Below are 20473 nucleotides of genomic sequence, written 5' to 3'. Positions count from 1 at the left end.
GGGGCAGAGTGAGATTTGCAATTTTCTATATATATATGGCATGTCCGTGCCCGATATAATGTGCCCAGCATGTGCCACTGGAGATATACACACCATAAGATGTAATGTGGGTTCTCCCGGGTACGGCAATACCCTACATGTGGCTCTAATGATAGGGGTAGGGAAACGGACAAGTGAGCTCTAATCTACCCGCCACTCTGTCCCTGCCTACTTGCAACGACCCGCCCTAGGCGACGGGGTACAACTGGGTGGCGGTCCCTACGCTCAGTAAGTGCACGAGACAAACAGACAAGGGTACACAAAGCTAAGGGAAATGGGGTAGTTGCCCACGGCAACACCGTGAGCAACAAGAGAGGTGAACGAGCCGAGTCAAACCAGGAGTGTACGAGGTACCAAACGCAGAGCAGAAGAGTAGTCAGTAAGCCAGGGTCAGTATGGAGCAGGATCAAATAGTCAGGAGCTGTAGCTGGGCCAGGAAACCCCACGAGAAGAATCACAAGCACTGGAGGAACAGGAAAGGCAGGTATAAATAGACAGAGGGCGGGAGCTAGCTGAGTCTGGCCAGATATTCCAAGAAGTAACAGTGTAAAGGTATACGTTTAAATTACTAAGGTGTAAATATTCTGCCTGTATAAACTTTTAAAATAATTGTTTATTATCAAAATTATTAAAATTGGTAGGGCACGGAGTGCCAAAAGATCCAGGTACAGGCGTTGGCAAACAGATCAAGAGCGCAGACTGAATTGTATGTGAAAAAAAAAAAAGGAGACAATCAGCACGCACCCATTCATGGATGCCTGATTGTATCAGAGGTGAATAGTCACATAAACCAGCTCAGAGTGCTTGGCAAATATTGATGAGATCTGATTGCCACAGATTAGTTAGCAGGCACACTCCCAACGCGTTTCTGCACCTTGTAGGGGAGCGTCCTCAGGGGTACGAGTTGCCTGAATTATTAACGTAAAGTTTAGAAAGAGCCTGTCAGCTGATATTCAGCTGTTCGTTTGGTGTAACGGCGCATATGAGACATCTGATGATTTTAATAATTTTGATAATAAACAATTATTTTAAACGTTTATACAGGCAGAATATTCACGCTGAGTCTGGCCAGGCTGCGATAGGCTCTCCCACTCCTAAGCCTGCCAGCCTGAGTGGTGGAAGCTGGAGTCAGTCTCAGAGACATAGACTCAGGTGTCGACTGATTACCTATGGGCGTTAACCCCGCTGTGCCTGGCAGATCCTTTACAGTGGCTGTTATTAGCTGCCTGGGCACACGGCAGGGCTCAGAAGGGAAAGATGAGGGGCATAAGCTGTGCGGAGTGTATCAGGGTAAATTAAAATTTAAGGGATGTATGATAAATTCGAAAACAATCTTTCATACAGAGCCCTGGTTTTTCGGGACACGTGTCGCATTCGTATATTGTTTACCTCCTTATCCCCCTCTTTGAGCAGACTCTGCACCTCTTTTGACTTTTTCCCTTCTTGCCAGTTTGGGGAACTTCTCCTGGAAAGTGTTGCCCTGGTACGATGCGTGTGGCCTCACTTCCTGAAGTACTGGATGCTCCCTATTCTTGGTCCTAAAGATTAGGTTCTTGATAATCACCTCTTGAAATTCCAGGAAAGTTCCCCTCTGGCCTGCACATCGACGTAGCACATACGCATTGTACAATGACATCTTTATGATGTGCACGGGCAGCTTCTTATACCACACCCTCGATTTCCGCATGGCGCTGTAGGGCTTCAGGACTTGATCTGACAAGTCAACCCCTCCCATGTACCTATTGTAGTCCAGGATGCAGTCTGGTTTGGGGGTCTCTATACTGGTACCTCGTACAGGTACATGGGTACGTGGGACGCTGGTATAAAAATTATCCAAGTAGAGGTGGTAACCCTGGTCCAGCAGTGGGTGCACCAAATCCCACACAATTGTTGCATTAATTCCCAGTAAGCGGGGGCATTCTGGGGGCTGAATACTGCTGTTTTTCCCTTCATACATCCTAAATTTGTAGGTATACCCTGATGCACTCTCGCACAGCTTATACATCTTTACGCCATACCTTGCCCTCTTACTCGGCAGGTACTGGCGGAATTGAAGCCTCCCTTTAAAATGTACCAGGGACTCATCAATAGAAATACACTTCTCGGGGGTGTATGCTTGGGCAAACCGAGCACTGAAATGGTCTAATAGGGGTCTCAGTTTGTACAAACGGTCAAAACTGGGGTCATCTCGGGGTGGGCACTGCTCATTATCCTTATAATTTAAGAAGCAAAATATTGCCTCATAATGCATCCTGGACATGGCCATACGGTATGGTATAAGATGTCCATGCTCCAGTAGGTCCTAATGGATGGCTTTTTCAGAAGCCCCATGTTCAAGTGAAGTCCCCAGAACTTGCCCAACTCTGCTACATCTACAGGGGTCCACCTGTAGGATTGGGCATAAAATGATGTAGGGTTCTTAGATATATACAGTTGGACATATAAATTTGTCTGGGAGACCATAAGATCTATAAAGTCATCAGTGAAGAAGAACTTGAAAAAGCCCATTTCACTGAGCCCTGCCGTAATAAATTTTAACTCTGGGATTTTGGGCTCATAAATGTCTGGTGTGGGGGTCCAAATGGGGGCTTGAACTGCGGCGGGGTAATTTCGCTTGGGGGCTTCAACTGCACTGGTGGTCAAGGGGCATCTCCTAGGAGGTTCCCTTTCTTCATCACTGGATGAGGAGGTGGATAAATAAAACAGAGTCTCACCATCCGACGACTCTGTGTCGGAGGCAAGAAATGAATATGCCTCTTCGGCACTAAATGTCCGTTGGGACATGTTTGATTGCTTTCCTAACTAGGAGCAATAGGCTGCTACCTAAACCAGCTCAAAAAATTGGTGTTTTTATAGAACGAGTGGGCTTCCCTGAGACTAAACCTAACAAGGGCGCGGGTTCCTAACACTAAACCTAACTAGATTTTATTTGAACTTCCCTGAGACTAAATCTAACTACGGCGACTATTCTCTGACACTAAACCTAACTAGATTATTCTGAGCTTCCCTAACACTAAACCTAACTACGGTGACGGGTGCCTGACACTAAACCTATCTAGATTATTCCGAATTTCCCTGACGCTAAACCTAACTACTGTGATGGACCCCTAACGCTAGATCTAACTGTGGTGATGGATTCCTGACGCTATACCTAACTATGCTTTTTGACGGTTCCCTGACACTAACTAACACTAATACTAAACTAACTAGATAAATTGTCTAAATTAACAGGTTTTTTTTTCTTTTTTTTTTTTTTTTTATATATTTTTTTTTTTATATGTTTTATAAAAAAAAAAATAATCCCCAGGGACCAAGAAATTGGTCCTGAAGACTAAGAAGTGGTCAGTGATAGGAGATCACTGACCAAAAATGTGGGGGGAACACAAGGAGGAAGGGTAAAGGACTGGGTAGTGGATTGGGGAGGTGGGAAGCAGAAAAAAGTTGTCTTTTTTTCACTTTTTTTCACTCTTCTTCTTCTCTCCCTCTACTCACAACCGCTCTGAACGCCTCGCTATCTCCATCTCAGGGCGGGTGCGGCAGGATGTGATGTCAGGGAGAGGAAGTGAAGAGACCGATCGCCACTATTGGACAGTTACTCACTGACTGACCAATAGTGGCGATTGTGGAGGCGGGACCATCGCAATAGGTCCCGGCGTATTGAGCTGTGATAGCCTGCTGTCGGAAACAACAGCTGTCACAGGTCATGCACGCGCCGGTAGAAAATGGTGATGTATTTTCCCTGCGACATAATATTCCGTCGCTGAGCGCGAACGGGGCGGTCAGGGCGACGGAATATTACGTTGCTGAGCTCGAAGGGGTTAAATACATTGAATACACAGTGTCAAGAAACTTTAATTTCACTTTTTAAATGGTTTTCAGTGACTTAAGTGATAAATTATCACGCTGCAGCAAGTTATCAGAGTCAGGATAAGGATTGCTATATCTGTACATGACTCCAAACAAAGAAACAAGAAGTTCATCTGCTCACCAGGCCGTCCATGTGTCCAATAAACTCTCGGTGGGTGGATAATTGTCCGGTAACTTTATCCATTAAAATGGAGACGATCCAGAACTTAGGCTACATTCACACGACAGTGAAAAAAAATGGCCATTAAAAACTGATCAACTGTCAGTTTTTCATGGCCGTTTTGCATCATTGTGTCTGCACATTTTTATACACTTCCAGTCCGTCTGTCCGTTTTTAATGGCCGTTTGACATCTATTTTGCATCCGTTTTTCATGGCCGTTAAAAAAACTGATGAATTTCATTTGTCTGGCTTCTTTTGTCCCAACCCCCTGAAAACACCCAAACAAAGGTCATTATCATGATTGTTTCACAGCCCCCCTGTAGATGATGTCACACAGCCCCCCTGTAGATGATGGCACACAGCCCCCCTGTAGATGATGGCACACGGACCCCCTGTATATGATGCCACACAGACCCCCTGTAGATGATGAAACACGGACCCCCTGTAGATGATGGCACACAGACCCCCTGTAGATGATGGCACACAGACCCCCTGTAGATGATGGCACACAGACCCCCTGTAGATGATGGCTCACAGCCGCCCTGTAGATGATGTCACACAGCCCCCTGTAGATGATGGCACACAGCCCCCCTGTAGATGATGGCACACAGCCCCCCTGTAGATGATGGCACACCGCCCCATGTAGATGATGGCACACAGCCCCCTTGTAGACGATGGCACACAGCCCCATGTAGACGATGGCACACAGCCCCCCTGTAGATGATGACACAGACACCTCTCCGGAGAAAGCACCACACCCCCCTCCCTGTGGTAATCTTCCGGGACTCTCTCTGTAAATTCAGGACCGTGCCGAAAAATTTGCTACAGTAGACAACAATGTCCCCTGTACTAGCGCCATGCTACCATAGTAGTGAGCGCAACAATATCCGTAATTTTTGTCCGCCTGAATGCCCTACATACTCACTGATGCATGACCGTCTACGTCACGAGTGATCTCTAGTCTCACTGGTTCTGCGAAGGCGACGCGAGGACGTCATCTCGTCACCTTCGCAGAACCCATGAGACTAGAGACCACACCTGTAGAGGACGGCGCTGCAACGGTGAGTATGTGTCATTGCGCCGCCGATTACCATCAAGGGAGCCAATAGTTCCCTTGGCTCTTGAATCCCCAAATCACAGAACCGTTTTTAACGGCTGTTACATGTATTGACGGCCGTTAAAAATGGATCCATTGACTTCTATGGGGGCCGTCTGGCCGTGAAAGCGGCCAAAAATAGGACATGTTCTATTTTTTGACGGCCAATATTCACGGGTGGTTAAAAAAAGGCTGTGTGAATATACCCATAGAACATCATTGTTCTGGAAGCGGACGTTTTTTACTGTTGTGTGAATGTAGCCTAAAACGAAATTCAATAAAATGTATCCTTTATTAGTTCAGATGTTGCCGTCTTTACCTTGACTTTTAACGCATTAAATAAACAATCCCTTATCTTGACTTTTTCAATGGCTTTTGTTGTGTGATATCACGCTGCAACAAATGATATTTTATTTCACATATAGCGAAAAGTAGTAATCCAAAAATAGGTTTTTAACGTTTCGGTCTATACATTCAACCGTCTTTAGACATGCGGCGCTTGTGACCTCGGTCGCTGTTGGGTAATGGCGCCATTATTTTTGGATTACTACTTTTCGCTATATGTGAAATCAAATATCACTTATTGCATAATACCTTGGAGTGCTGAGTTCCCATTTTTTACACATTGGCGTGGAAGCCTACTCACGCACACTTGAAACACGGAGTGCTGCGGGATCAAGAAAGTATCACGCTGCAACAAGTTATCAGAGTCAAGTTAAAGATGGCTACCTCTGTATTACAGTATAAAATCCATCTAGTAACAGATTACACGTTTCATACATTACATGTTCTTAGTCGTAGCCCCTATAACCACACATGTATCTTTCTTCCATGTTTATAAACAGCAGTCCCATGTAACGCCTATATCCAGTGTATGCACAGACAGTCTATCCAGGCAGTAGGAGATAATTAGATGATGTAACAGATACTGCAGCCGCTTATGATGTCACTGATGATGTCATAGACAGTACTAGCCATTAGGTTCTATGTGCAGCTGGATTACATATTTTTTACAATTTCTGCCAATGACGTCTGGACCGGGACTGTGATTGACTGTGTGATTGACAGGTAAGATGCAGCATTTTATCATTAATTCTACATGTTACTGGACACATGAAATATATACGCGCTAGAATTCTCATATAAGGCCAGATTCACACTGGACATTACTGCAGCAATTTATAACCACACCAACACCTCACCACAAATATATGATTGTAGAAGGATTTTTTTCTGGTGATTGTCGGGGGTTGTTTTGTTTTTTTAGACAAACAGTTCAAGTTCCAGTAAAATGTTTCTATTAATGCAAGTAACAACTGAACATTTTACATTCAGATTTCAAGGTTTCATATATTCTCATTAAAGTTACAACTCAGTACAACAGAGTATGTTCACACAGCCTATTTTCAGCCGTTTTCCTGGCCGTAAACACCCCGAAAAACAGCCGAAAATACGGAGGCTGGACGCCTCCAAACATCTGCCCATTGATTTCAATGGGAAAAACTGTTTTTTTTTCCGATGGTGCATTTTACGTGGGCGTTTGATAAAGCGGCGCATAAAAAAAACCCTGTAAAAAGAAGTTCATTTCACTCCTTCGGCCGTTTTTGGAGCCGTTTTTCATTGTCTCAATAGAAAAACAGCTCCAAGAACGTTGGTAAAAACGCCTCAAAAAATGTTTGTGGTTTAAAAAATGGCTGAAAATCAGAGGCTGTTTTCCCTTGAAAAGATCTCTGTATTTTAGAGACGTTTTTTAGTTAAGTGTGTGAACATACCCTTACCATTGTCTGAGAATTGCAGCTGTCAGTAATGTGGAATGTGACTTCTCAGTCGTTTTCAATATGATGTCTAATTTAATTTAATTAAATAGTCTTAAAAAGCTACCGTATATTATCCTAATAAGGCTCAGCAGTAGCCAGGGCCGGCCTTAGGGGTGTGCGACCTGTGCCATTACATAGGGCGCATCCCTCCAGCAGGTGGAACAGGGCGCTGCGCTGGCTCCCTTCCACTGCTTGTGTTTTAGAAGCGGCCGGGCAACTCAGCAGCTGCCTTTCCGCCTGGGTGCTTCTCTCACTGACATCGCGTTTCTAGAAGCGAAAATCGGGATTCCTCTAGGAGATGGGGGCATTGGGGATTGGCATTTGTAAATTGCCCACATTGTGACCCCCCCTAATGTCAGTCATGGACACCTGGGCCTGGGTGTGACTGCAACCTCTTCACCCCTATAGTTATGTTCCCTGGGTTTACACTAACATTACAAAATGTTTTCAATGTCTGACTCGTCCTGTGATAGAAAATGAAAGGTGTGAAAGTAAATATATTATTATTCATTCTAGATATGGGGTTATTTTATGTTTATTCCATTATGTATTTTACAGACATTTATGACATCTGAATATGTGGCACCAGTGACAGCCGACATGCTAGGACATACACTGTATATATGTAAGTATTATAGCAAATGACAACCTATAGAAATTCTATAATCTGATGTCATCCAGAATGTTCCTATAGAGACACATGACAAGACTGTGGGAACAAATTCCCCAATGTTGTTCATCCAGGGCCTGTCTTAGGGGTGTGCGACCTGTGTGGTTACACTGGGTGCATCACCTGTCACTAATGAATGGGGCGCCACTGGTCTTGATGTCTGGGGCACCCATTGCTTGAACACTCAATCCCACTCTTCATGTAAAAAAAAGTAAAGGGCACTGCTCAGGATGCAGATACAATTCCTTGATAATGGATTACATTACAGTGTGGCAGACAATACTTGTCTGGCAGTGTTATTTGGGCACTGTATGATTGCAGTATTTGAGTACTATATTCTACGCCATAAAGCTGAATTCAGACGCTGCAGATTTGCTGCACGGCAAAATTCACAAGTGTTACAGGTGAATAGTTACAGTCTCAAAAACTCATCCACATGTAGCAAAAGTAAACGCTGGGAATTTTGCTGCAGCTTTATATTATTATTATTATAGAAATGCTCCATAAAGAAGATATTATGGTATTAGTAATATATAAGGGACTTGTTATTTATGTAATTTCCTAATACACATTTGGCTTATGGGGGAGCACACAGCGCACACAGAGTGTCTACATTACCAGTACTGCAGTCTGTGCGCCACCATACAGGTCCGTCCACATGAAGTTGCTGTGTACATGAGCCCTAATGTACATTTCCTTCATTGTTGGGTGGTCTATACTGAGCACACGTCTGTCTGGAGAAATAAAACTACACAATTATTGTTTTTTCCAGAACACCTTAAGATCGGCTGCCTGCTGCCAGGGGGACTCTCTGAAGCAATATTTCATCTATGCAAGGTGCGTCTCTTATTAGTTACTATATGCAGTATCCACCAATACCCTCCACAGTTAGAATGACACTTTTTGTATGTCCTGGGTCAGAATGCCCCTTTTGTATGGCCCCACAGTAATGAAGCCCCCTTTTCTAAGCCCCGACTCAGTCCTTTTATCCCCCATATTAATAGTGTGCCCCCTTTGCTCCTATAAAATAAAAAATTATACTCACCTAATAGACGACCAACCGGGTCAGACATTTCGCTTCCTCCCTGCGCCGTTATTGTTTGTCCAATTTCAGGGGTGTATGGAGCCCCAGAGCTGTGGGCCATACCGACCCTGGTAATAGGGAAAGATTATCGACTATAGAGGGCAAGATTAGCACTAGAAAATTTAAAAATCTAATCTTACCGCAATCAGTTCGTCCATTGCAAACCCGAAACGAACGGAGGTAGTGACAACTTCACTACAGGGTGTCGAGCTGTCAGTTCGCTCCGCACAAAGGGGGAACGAACGAACGTGGTGGTAATATCATCACAGGTTACTGAGCTGCCGTGGCTCTGACAGCTTACATCCTGATTATTTGCTGGCGCAAACAACCAGCAAATCTTATAATTGAATTTATCAAGTAACGCTCACAATTTAAACAGAGCCTGTCTACCTGTGCACACTGCCGCCTGAATGAAGGCAGTTCATTACGATAGATACTATTTATTCACAATGCTGACCAAGGTGCATATCCAACGAGGATTGAAACAATAGCGTTGTATATAAAACGCACTAGCAAACCAACTGCTTACCGGCATAATTTGCAGTCCGAATTGTACCATAGTATAACCAATTAACCAATTGGAACGAGACCAAAAACGCAATCAGGCAATACGCAGTTGCTCACAGAATCTGTATACAACCTCTTGCGGAGTGCTTATGCAAGGAATTTCACACATACCTATTATCCTTGCAGCACTACCTCTTCTATTCTCACCAAAGTAGTGAAAGCAACTAATAGATTTTCTACTTTGTTGAATCAGATATAAGTCGCAACTACACATTGTAACAATTTATTATTATTTTACAACGTGGCAATAACAAAAGGGGACATTGCACAACATAATCTTTCTGCTCTTATTCCAGTCGGTATCAATATACCAAAATTGAAGGCGACTTTTAACCCTCCACGCTCCTTTTCCTCCTCTCCCCTTTCCTATCATTCCGTTATTGTTTGTCCAATTTCAGGGGCGTATGGAGCCCCAGAGCTGTGGGCCACCCCAAATCCCTGGACCCCAGCCGGTCATCCTATTTACCCCTGTGGTAATTTTACACTGGTTGGGGACTGGACTCTGTTCTAGATAGAAATGTTGCCATTGATTGAGATTTGTCCTAATACATTGTCTTTCTTTCTCCTAGAATTAATTCCTCATAAGAGTTAATGATAACCACACGTCCCAGGAGGGCAGATCAAAGATTAAGCAGAGCCCTCCACCTCACATCACATAACGTTCTACATTCAGTCGGATGTATTCAGTAGGAGAGTCCAAGGTCAGTGTATTTTATTAACTGCATCTCTAAATGATCACATAGTGTGTATTACTGGTCAATACTGAAGGGGGCACTACCACCATAGATGGCCTGGGCACCCTCAACTTACACTGCCGATCCGGCATTTAGGGCCAAACCTATAATATAAAAAAACAGAAAGATACAATCCCTAGTTTATTGACTGGGTGATGTTATTTGGGCACTGTATGATTAAATTATTTGGACACTACATGGTGCATCATAAGGGGGAGGACGTCACAGATACTGCACATGTCACCAATAAACCTAAGGCCGGCCCTGGATGTGACACAATAGCTGCCACGTGACATGCCATCCACACGGACATGACCGCTGTGGCCTAGCAACTAAAGACAACAGAACCACCAGCGCAGGAGCCACAGGGAATTTAAAAAATGAGTAGGGACAATTTGTTCTTTTTAGCCATATGCGGCTTAGACTAAGGTTTATGAAACTGTCAGAAAACCCCTTTAATAATTATTTTGTCTGTTGAATCCAGAAATCCAATTTACCATTTTCTACTCTCTCTACTCCAGTCCAAAAGACTCCACAAAAGACAAATTAGAAGTTTTCCATTAAGGATAAGATTATATAGAAGAATAACAATAAGCTCCTGGTCCCTGATACAAAATCTATACCAGGGTCCTCCAACTATTATGTGCCATTATACTGCTGGTGTTATTTGTGTGGCAGAGGGGCATTGGACTCGCCCTGTGATAGAAAATGAAATGTGTGAAAGTAAATATATTATTATTCATTATAGATATGGGGTTATTTTATGTATGTGCATTAAACCCATTATGTATTTTACAGACATTTATAACATCTGAATATGTGGCACCAGTGACAGCCGACATGCTAGAAGATCCACTGTATATATGTAAGTATTATAGCAAATAACAACCTATAGAAATTCTATAATGTGATGTCATCCAGAATGTTCCTATAGAGACACATGACAAGACTGTGGGAACAATCTCCCTGATGTTTTCAATAGGCTGAACATATATTTGTTGATATGATGAACCATACTAAGCGCACGTCATAATATCTTCACAGTTTATACTTTTTGTTCCAGAATTTCTTGAGATCGGCTGCCTGCTGCCAGGGGGACTCTCTGAAGTAATATTTCATCTATATGCGGTATGTCCATCATTAGTTACTATATACAGTATCCACCAGTAGCTCTGTACATTGAAAAAGTAATGAGCGGGCAAAATGCCAAGAAAGGCGTAGCAGTGGGGAACCTTGGATAGTTGGTAGGAATAGGCATAATGTAAGTTAGGGGTATCTTTGTCCAAAATGCTGGCCACATGGCTCGGTTTGGGACTGAACGTAGGTGTAAGGTAATTGGGTGAGGGAGTGTAGGGGGATTTTAGACAGCTCTGGTCTGCCAAGAACATTTGCGATGTGTCAAGGCCTGGATGCAATAGACAAGGACTTAAGTGAGTTTCATTACACAGTCATAATCTGCAGGCCTAGGTGATAATGGATACTGGCAGAATGTTTTTATATTTACAGCACTCAAGCGGAAAGCAATGGAAGGTGCCAGGATATTGCCACGTATAGAGCCCCCACAAATCATGCAGCACAAGGACCTGGACTTGGGGTGAACTGGATTGTTTGGAGCAAATGGCATCAAGGAAGCAAGGCAGGTATCCTCAATGGTATCATTCTAGCAAAAATTTGAGGGAACATGGCACGATGATGGGCCAAGTGCCAGGATCCTTGCGCAGGGATCCAGGGTCGATGAAGGCAGCAATATCCCAGTGGGGCCTTATAATCTCAACATGGGAGAGGGACACCTTGGGGTTGCCAAAATGTTTAGAACACGGGGTACTGGCACAATGTTTGGAATTACAGGAGCAGCGCATCTGGATGTAAAGAGAAGCAGAAGAAGGCAACAGTAGCTGGTTGAGTCTGATTCTGATCTGTCAGATGATAATAAGTGGTCTGATGTTGGGGATAGATGGGCTAATGGGCAAGACGTTTAAGATGCTGAAAAAAATGTTTACGCAGGATAAAGTAAAAAGGTAAAAGCGAGGAGGCGTGATACCGAAAGCCAATCCTTTACTGGAAAGAGGGGGTAAAGTTTGGGGCCAGGAAACATGTTTGTGGATTTCTACCTACACACACTTGTCCCAGGAAATGTTGGGAAACATAAGGGAGGTTAGGCTTGTCTAGTTTTTGTGATGTCTATGGAAGATTTTGTTTAGTATTGCAGTGTTATGGTGGTGGAGCAGGACCCCCTTATTGATCAGGTGCCAATAAAAAGGGATGGTGCCTGTGAAGCAGGCTGGTAAGTATAAAAAAAATACATCTGTCGCACCTAAAAGAGGCATCATCAGTAAACAATGAAATAGACAAGGAGTTGAGTGAGTTGCATCATTAAAGCAGAATCTGCAGGCACGGATGACAATGGATACTTGCAGAATGTTTTTTGTGCCTACAGGACTCAAGTGAGAAGCAGTGGAAAGGACACGGATATCGGCACGGATAGGGCGTCCACGAGTCATGCAGCACAAGGAACTGGACTTCTGATGTAATTGACTGTTTGGAGGAGATGGCGTACATATGCGAAGAATGTAGTTGGCTTTCGAAGCGCGTAAGCAGTCTTGTATCATCACTTCAACATGCCGTGTGGTTTATAAAATGTTTTTCTAATAAAGTCATCACATTGTCATGAGGATTGCTGGACCGTATTTTCTTCTGTGTACTGTATATTTATTGGACAGTGCGAACGCCATACAGCCCTCCCTGTAGAGAACGCCATACAGCCCTCCTGTAGAGAACGCCATACAGTCCCCCTGCAGAGAACGCCATACAGCCCCCCCTGTAGAGAACGCCATACAGCCCCCCCTGTAGGGAACGCCATACATCCCCCCCTGTAGAGAACGCCATAGAGCCCCCCCTGTAGGGAACGCCATACAGCCCCCCCCTGTAGGGAACTCCATACAGCCCCCCCTGTAGGGAACGCCATACAGCGTTCCCCCCCCCTGTAGGGAACGCCATACAGCGTCCCCCCTTTCCAAAAAAATGCGACCTACAGTGTGTCCTACAAAATACATGTATCCCCTATCCACAGGATAGGGGATACAAGTATGATCGCTGGCAGCGAAAGCTGCTTCTATCCTCTCCTCAGGGTCCCCGGCAGTCACTGACAGCCGGAGACCCGACATTCAGCAGCCCGATCGCGCGGGCAGTAAGTTAAAACCGGAGTCGTAAAAAGTCTATGGCTCGGGTTTTGGGGACCCTGACCGCTGGCCGTAAAAATACAGCCAGCGGTCGGGAACCAGTTAATGGCAGAGCGGGGAGATACCTCCCTGCTGTGCCGTAGTGTTCAGTGGCGTCCCGCTGTAGCAGCCATAGCGGCTGCCAGCGGAGCCTCCGGCCATGGTGGGGGCCCGTGCCGGCGGGCGACACGGGCCCCCTCATGCCGCGGGCCCCGTAGCAGCCGCTACGGCGGTAGTTACGCCACTGCTCAGTACATATATACAACACCAAAAAAAATCTCAGTGTTATGACTGCGGACCTCTGTCGCTCACACTGTGATGAACGGCCGCGACCGCAACTTCCTGGCCACCTCCCAAGAGACCACGGCTGGCGCGGCCTTCCCTTCCTGGAGTGTGCGAGGAGTGCCTTAAAGGGCCAGCGTGCGCACTTCCTAAAAGTTTTTTATCCTACCCCAGTGCACCCTGGATTATAAAAAGGTCTCTGCCCTTCCACTCCTTGCTTGAGCGTTGTTTGTACTTTTCCCATGTTTGTATTGCAAAGGGTCCCTTAGTATTTTCCTGCTTGATCCCAGAGTTCCCGTTCCCTGCATCCTATTTCCTGTATCCCTTGCTGTTTCCTAACTGTGCCTGCCTTTTATCAGAGTCGTGTGGTACCGCCGGCTGGATATGCCACGTCTGTGAGTCATCTACCATTCCTGGTGCCATCTGCTTTGTCTGGCGCAACCTGCCACACCTAGCCCTATCTGAGCCGGAGCCCACGGCCTAGTGGGTCCACATACGGATGTAGCCATCTTTAACTTGACTCTGATAACTTGTTGCAGCGTGATATCACACAAAAATAACCATTGAGAAGTCATTGAAAAGGTCAAGATAAGGGATCTTTCCACTGTGTATTTAATGCGTTATTAGTCAAGCTAAAGTCAGCTACATATGTTCCCTATATTGTGACAGTACGCTCAGGCCATGGAACCCGCTGGCCAGCCTAAGACCACAGTTCAGGTCATACAGACGGATATGCGTGACCTATATACACGTCAGCAATTACTAAGGGGTGGACCCCAATAGTATATATTGTATCTATATGCACGTCAGGATCAACTCCTCGTGGCTGTAAACTCCATCATCGCCCGACTGGATCAACTCCCTTTTCCTTCCCCAGAGACTACTGCCGTTCCACTGCCTAATACTCCTACTGTCTGTTTTCCGGATCCACAGTTGCACTGCCTCTTTTTCCTCGCTATGACTGCGTGCTCACCATTTCTCCTCTGATGAGGCCAAGGTAGCGTTCATTATTTCCCTCCTCGCTGGCAAGTCCCTCGCATGGGCGAACCCCATCCTGGAATGACAGGGGCCCAAATTTTCGGACTTAGCCCTGTTCTTACAGACTTTTTGTGACGTGTTCAAGAAGCCGGGTCGAACATCCTTAGCAGCAGCCACTCTGCTAACCCTCAAGCAAGGGGGTCCACAGCAGGAGAGTATGCCATCTCCTTCCGTACCCTGGCAGCAGAGTTGGCATGGAACAATGGAGCATTGGTGGCGACCTATGGCATGGACTGTCCTCACACACCATGGACGAGCTGGCAGCCCGCGACCTCCCACCTACCTTGCATGCCCATATCCTGTTGGCTACCCGGGTCAACATGAGGATCCAGGAACGCGATGAGGAGGTTCGGTGGAGAGACGTTTTCACAGATTAGCACCCTCGTTCCAGAGACCACTACTGCCCCCTCTTGTTGCTCTACCTGAGGAACCAATGCAGGTAGACAGAGTCAAGTTGTCCGAGCAGGAGAAACAGCGCTGACGCTCTTCAGGTCTGTGTTTGTATTGCGGCCTTAAAGGCCCTTTCGTGCGCCAATGTCCACAAAAGCCGGAAAACTCCAGCTCCTAGAGAGGCAACTCTAGATGGGATGATGCCAAACATCAAAACCTCTTCCAAATTATCTATTCCTGTGACCATCATCTCGGGAGAGACATCACACTTCTCCTCTGCCTATTTTGACTCCAGGGCAGCTGCAGATTTCATCCAGCAGGATTTAGTAGACCGACTACATCTACCCACAGTTCTTTTAGAGAGATCCCTTGCTGTTGCTTCTGTAAATGGACTACCATTGCCCGATCCTATTGTGGCTATCATGAAACCACTTACGTTACAAATCGGAGTCCTTCACTCAGAAAAGATCAACTTCCTCGTCCTGCCTAAAGCCATCAACCCGGTTCTGCTGGGTCTGCCTTGGCTTCGTCTACACGCCCAGGTCCTTCACTGGAGTTCTAGAGAGGTCCCCCAATGGGGGCCAAGATGCCTTAGCCGCTGCCTGCAACAGGTCCGCCCTGTTTTGCCTCCACTGCCTCAGTCACTCTCCGATCTACCATCTCATTAAGCCAGTTTTGAGGACATCTTCAGTAAGAGCAGGTAGATAAAAACAGTGGGTACCAGGTGGGATCCACTGTAAAAAAGAGACACCATCCAGGCGCAATACTTTTTTGAGAAAATATATATATATAATTAATTGTCTAAAACAATAGATCATAATAAAACATACATAAAAAAGAGAGATAGAGGGGGTTTTGAGGTACAACGCGTTTAGTGGAAACAGAACCACTTTATCAAGTAAACATGAGACCATAAAGTTTTTTCCAGAGAACCCCTTTAATGACCACCGTGAAAAGGCGTATTGTCATTAAGGGGTTAAATTCGCAGTGTTGGACGGTCATCTCCACTTTACTGTTGTATCATTATTATGCCGAAATTTATATTATATTATATAATATAATAATATATTATATAATATATATATTATTATATTATACCTGTTAGGAGATGATGTCACCCCCAGATGAAGGCTGTGCCGAAACGTGCGTCGTGGTTGGCGCCATCCCGGTTGTGTCATATAGATGGGTATATATTGAGGCATGTTATTTCATATGCTGTACTCTTTTGAACATGTGTTGCACCTATCCTAGGACCATCAATACTTGTATTTAGCTTCTTGTCCATGTCCTTGTTCATCCTGCAGTATTGTAAAGACAATTTATATTATATATGGTATATTTATCCTTATTTCATATATATTGCTTAGCACTATACACTTTATAAATAAGATGTATCCGTATTGTTATGGGCATATGTTCACCCTGTGTATTTCACTCTGGAGATGTTGCTATATCTATTGTGTGACACTTTTTATTCATTTGTCCTCTATATTTAATAAAGTTTTTTGATACTTTTCAAAAGCATCACTATTGGTGCTTGGTGCCATTATTGTTTAGGTCAGGTTCGCCCCCTGCCGCTAGGGGCTGTGGGGTAACACAGCAGGAGGCGTGTGCAGATGCCTGAGGGACTCAGTGGTGTGCCTGCTGAACATGGTGGGCGGTTCCCTGGTGAAGGGTGCGGGTCCATCCCAGGTTTTCGCGTGGGCGGTCCTGTAAAACATTTTCCCTTGTTAACCCTCTTCCGGTGAGTTATGAGGCGGTTGCGGTCTCAGTCCAGACTGAGACACCTAATTAGGTAAACAGGGATAACTTGGCTGTGTATGTCTGCTTCGAGGGATCGGTGCCCATCTTAAGCAGGAGGTCAGGAAACAAATAGGGAAGGATGAGTATGTGGAGATGTTCTCCCTCCTCCCCTTGGAGAAGTTCTATCTGGATCAGGGGAAGAGGGGCTAGAGCATAAAAGAAGTAGGAGGAGAAAAGGCGTTATCTCCTGATTCCGCAAATGTTTACCAATTGGTTAATATGGTGAACGTTTTCATTTGCGATTCTAGCTAGAGTGATTTGCGAAAAGACCCCGGAGCACTGCTCGGCCCTTTTATGTTTTATGGATTCTATTGGGGAAGCATATAGGGTGTATAAGGGCCTGGTATGGCTCCGTTATTGTAAAGGGAAGTGTCCATATGTATGTATATATGTGTATATATATATGTATATATATATATATATATATATATGTATATAGTATGTATGTATACAGTGTGTGTGTATATATATAAATATACACATATATATATAATATATATGTGTATGTATAGTACATATAATGTATCATGAGCCAGGGCTGTAACTACAACAGCCCTGGTCATGAATGCGGTTGGAAGCAGAGCAGGACAATTAGCATGTCCCTGCTTTGTTAGGAAACCATGGAGACATGGGATAGTTATCCCCTGTCTCCATTTCAAGTCTCCCGCGCGCACGGACTGTCTCGTGCGGGCTCTCATGAGTCGGCTGGTGATACATTATCACCATGCCGACCCATGCTAGCCTGGAGCAAGCGCCACACTCCCCGCTGCGAGCGTACCGACAGGGTTAAATAGCCCTGCATCGGTACGCTCAGGAGCCGAGCTCAGGAGCCAAAGCTGAAGAAGATCAGCTGAGAGCTGCCATCACACACCACCGACCTCTCTCTCTCCTCCAAAGACCTGGGTTACTGCTGCTGCCTCTGCTGCTCCACAAAGTCACGCTAAGGGTATGTGCACACACACTAATTACGTCCGTAATTGACGGACGTATTTCGGCCGCAAGTCCGGGACCGAACACAGTGCAGGGAGCCGGGCTCCTACCATCATACTTATGTACGATGCTAGGAGTCCCTGCCTTGCTGCAGGACCACTGTCACGTACTGAAAACATGATTACAGTACGGGACAGTTGTCCTGCAGCGAGGCAGAGACTCCTAGCATCGTACATAAGTATGATGCTAAGAGCCCGGCTCCCTGCACTGTGTTCGGTCCGGGACTTGCGGCCGAAATACGTCCGTCAATTACGGACGTAATTAGTGTGTGTGCACATACCCTAAGTATCAAGTGTAGCAGCAGCTACACTTAACCCTGTCTCTCCCTGTCTCCTCCTGCTGTAACCCTTGCCTCCCTGAGTTACTGTCCCTACTGTCCCTGAGTTAACCCTTGCTTCCCTGAATTAACCCCTTGATACTGTCCCTACTGTCCCTGAGTTAACCCTTGCTTCCCTGAGTTAACCCCTTGCTCTCCCTGAGTAAGTTAACCCCTTGCTCTCCCTAAGTTAACCCTTGCGTCCCTGAGTTCCTGAGTTAACCCTTGCTTCCCTGAGTTAACCCCTTTCTCTCCCTGAGTAAGTTAACCCCTTGCTCTCCCTAAGTTAATCCTTGCTTCCCTGAGTCCCTGAGTTAACCCCTTGCTGTCCCAGAGTCCCTGAGTTAACCCTTGCTGTCCCAGAGTCCCTGAGTTAACCCTTGCTGTCCCCTTGTTCCTCCTTATCCCGTATTAACCCTTAGTGTATAGGGAAAGTTATATTAGGAGGGAGTGGGATAGAGATAGAGAGCGTGTGAGAATCACAAGTAACTTATGTTTATTGTGTTGTAACGTAACTGTATTCTGTGTATGTTTATGTAAGTGGGTGGCGGTATAATATCTTGATACCGTGTTTATACTGTACAGTGATTAGTTACTGTATTATACATATGAGAGTGATTACTGTATGTTAATAAATATTACCTTTATTTACTATACTGTCTTATTCCCTTGAGTAGCCGCTAAAGCAATTAGATCGACGTTAGTATAAGGAAAAGGTAGGGAAACTAGGCATAACCCTAGTGAACCTGTTTATAAAGGCGGTAGTAATAGTGGGTGTCACTAACCAGTGAATCCCGCTATTACCTCACCCCCTTTAACAGTTATGATAAAGAAGTCACAGTACAGCTGACACTAAGCTTTATGCAGAACATAGTGGAATGTCAAAAACAGCAAAAAAAATCAAGAGAATCAAAAGAAATTTAATAAAACAACACCAGTCCCAAGTGAATATAATTCGTAATGTTGTAGGGGGGTAAGGGAATGATAATGCTGGGAACTCTCTCTGTTATACTCTACTTAAACCCTATACACACACAAGAAACAGAGTATAGAGCCAAGTATATATGAAAAGAATAACAAATTTTATTAAATACATATAAAAACATACATGTTAAAAAGGTACATGAGTGGAGAGACTCTATATGATATGAACACAGGTAAGTAGGAAAACCAAGTGTATGGTGTGTTTAATGTCCTTATATTAAGGACATATGAATAGGGCAGTGTGTTATCGTATATAACGTTAGTTGTTTGAGTGTGAGCTGTTTTGTTAAGGACAGAAGTGTCCAAAGGGTGTTTTCTAGAGTAAAATACTCCCAACATTAATAACTCAGATAGCCTTACCCATAATAGTAGTCCTGGTAGCCTGGATACCTGTGTGTAGAACAATAAGATGTCATTTTTTATCAAAATTTCTTATTTTCACAGGAAACAAAATACCCCATTTTGTTGCCCAATTTGTCCTTGGTGCGGCAATACCCCATTTGTGGTGATAAACCATTTGTGGATACCACCATTTGGCCTACTGGAGTTTTTCTGGTGCTAAGTCATGTATGCAGAAGCCCCTGAGGTACCAGTACAGTTGAAACCCCTGAGAAGTGACCCCATTTTAAAAACTACACCCCTTAAGACATTCATCTAGAGGTGTAGTGAGCCTTTTGACCCCACAGGTACTGTGTAAAAGATAATGCGCAGCAGATGGGGCAGAGTGAGATTTGCAATTTTCTATATATATATGGCATGTCCGTGCCCGATATAGTGTGCCCAGCATGTGCCACTGGAGATATACACACCATAAGATGTAATGTGGGTTCTCCCGGGTACGGCAATACCCTACATGTGGCTGTTATTAGCTGCCTTGGCACACGGCAGGGCTCAGAAGGGAAAGATGAGGGGCATAAGCTGTGCGGAGTGTATCAGGGTAAATTAAAAATTAAGGGATGTATGATAAATTCGAAAACAATCTTTCATACAGAGCCCTGGTTTTTCAGGACACGTGTCGCATTCGTATATTGTTTACCTCCTTATCCCCCTCTTTGAGCAGACTCTGCACCTCTTTTGACTTTTTCCCTTCTTGCCAGTTTGGGGAACTTCTCCTGGAAAGTGTTGCCCTGGTACGATGCGTGTGGCCTCGCTTCCGGAAGTACTGGATGCTCCCTATTCTTGGTCCTAAAGATTAGGTTCTTGATAATCACCTCTTGAAATTCCAGGAAAGTTCCCCTCTGGCCTGCACATCGACGTAGCACATACGCATTGTACAATGCCATCTGTATGATGTGCACGGCCAGCTTCTTATACCACACCCAGGGGTGAACCTAGCCTGTCTGCCGCCTGAGGCGAACTATAAAAAGGCGCCCCCCCCACCCAAAATCTATCTGAGTTTTCTCATTCCTAGCTTTGC

The sequence above is a fragment of the Rhinoderma darwinii genome, chromosome 2 (genome assembly GCF_050947455.1).
Source record: "Rhinoderma darwinii isolate aRhiDar2 chromosome 2, aRhiDar2.hap1, whole genome shotgun sequence".
Taxonomy (NCBI): Eukaryota; Metazoa; Chordata; class Amphibia; order Anura; family Rhinodermatidae; genus Rhinoderma; species Rhinoderma darwinii.
This window is presented reverse-complemented; position numbering follows the sequence as displayed.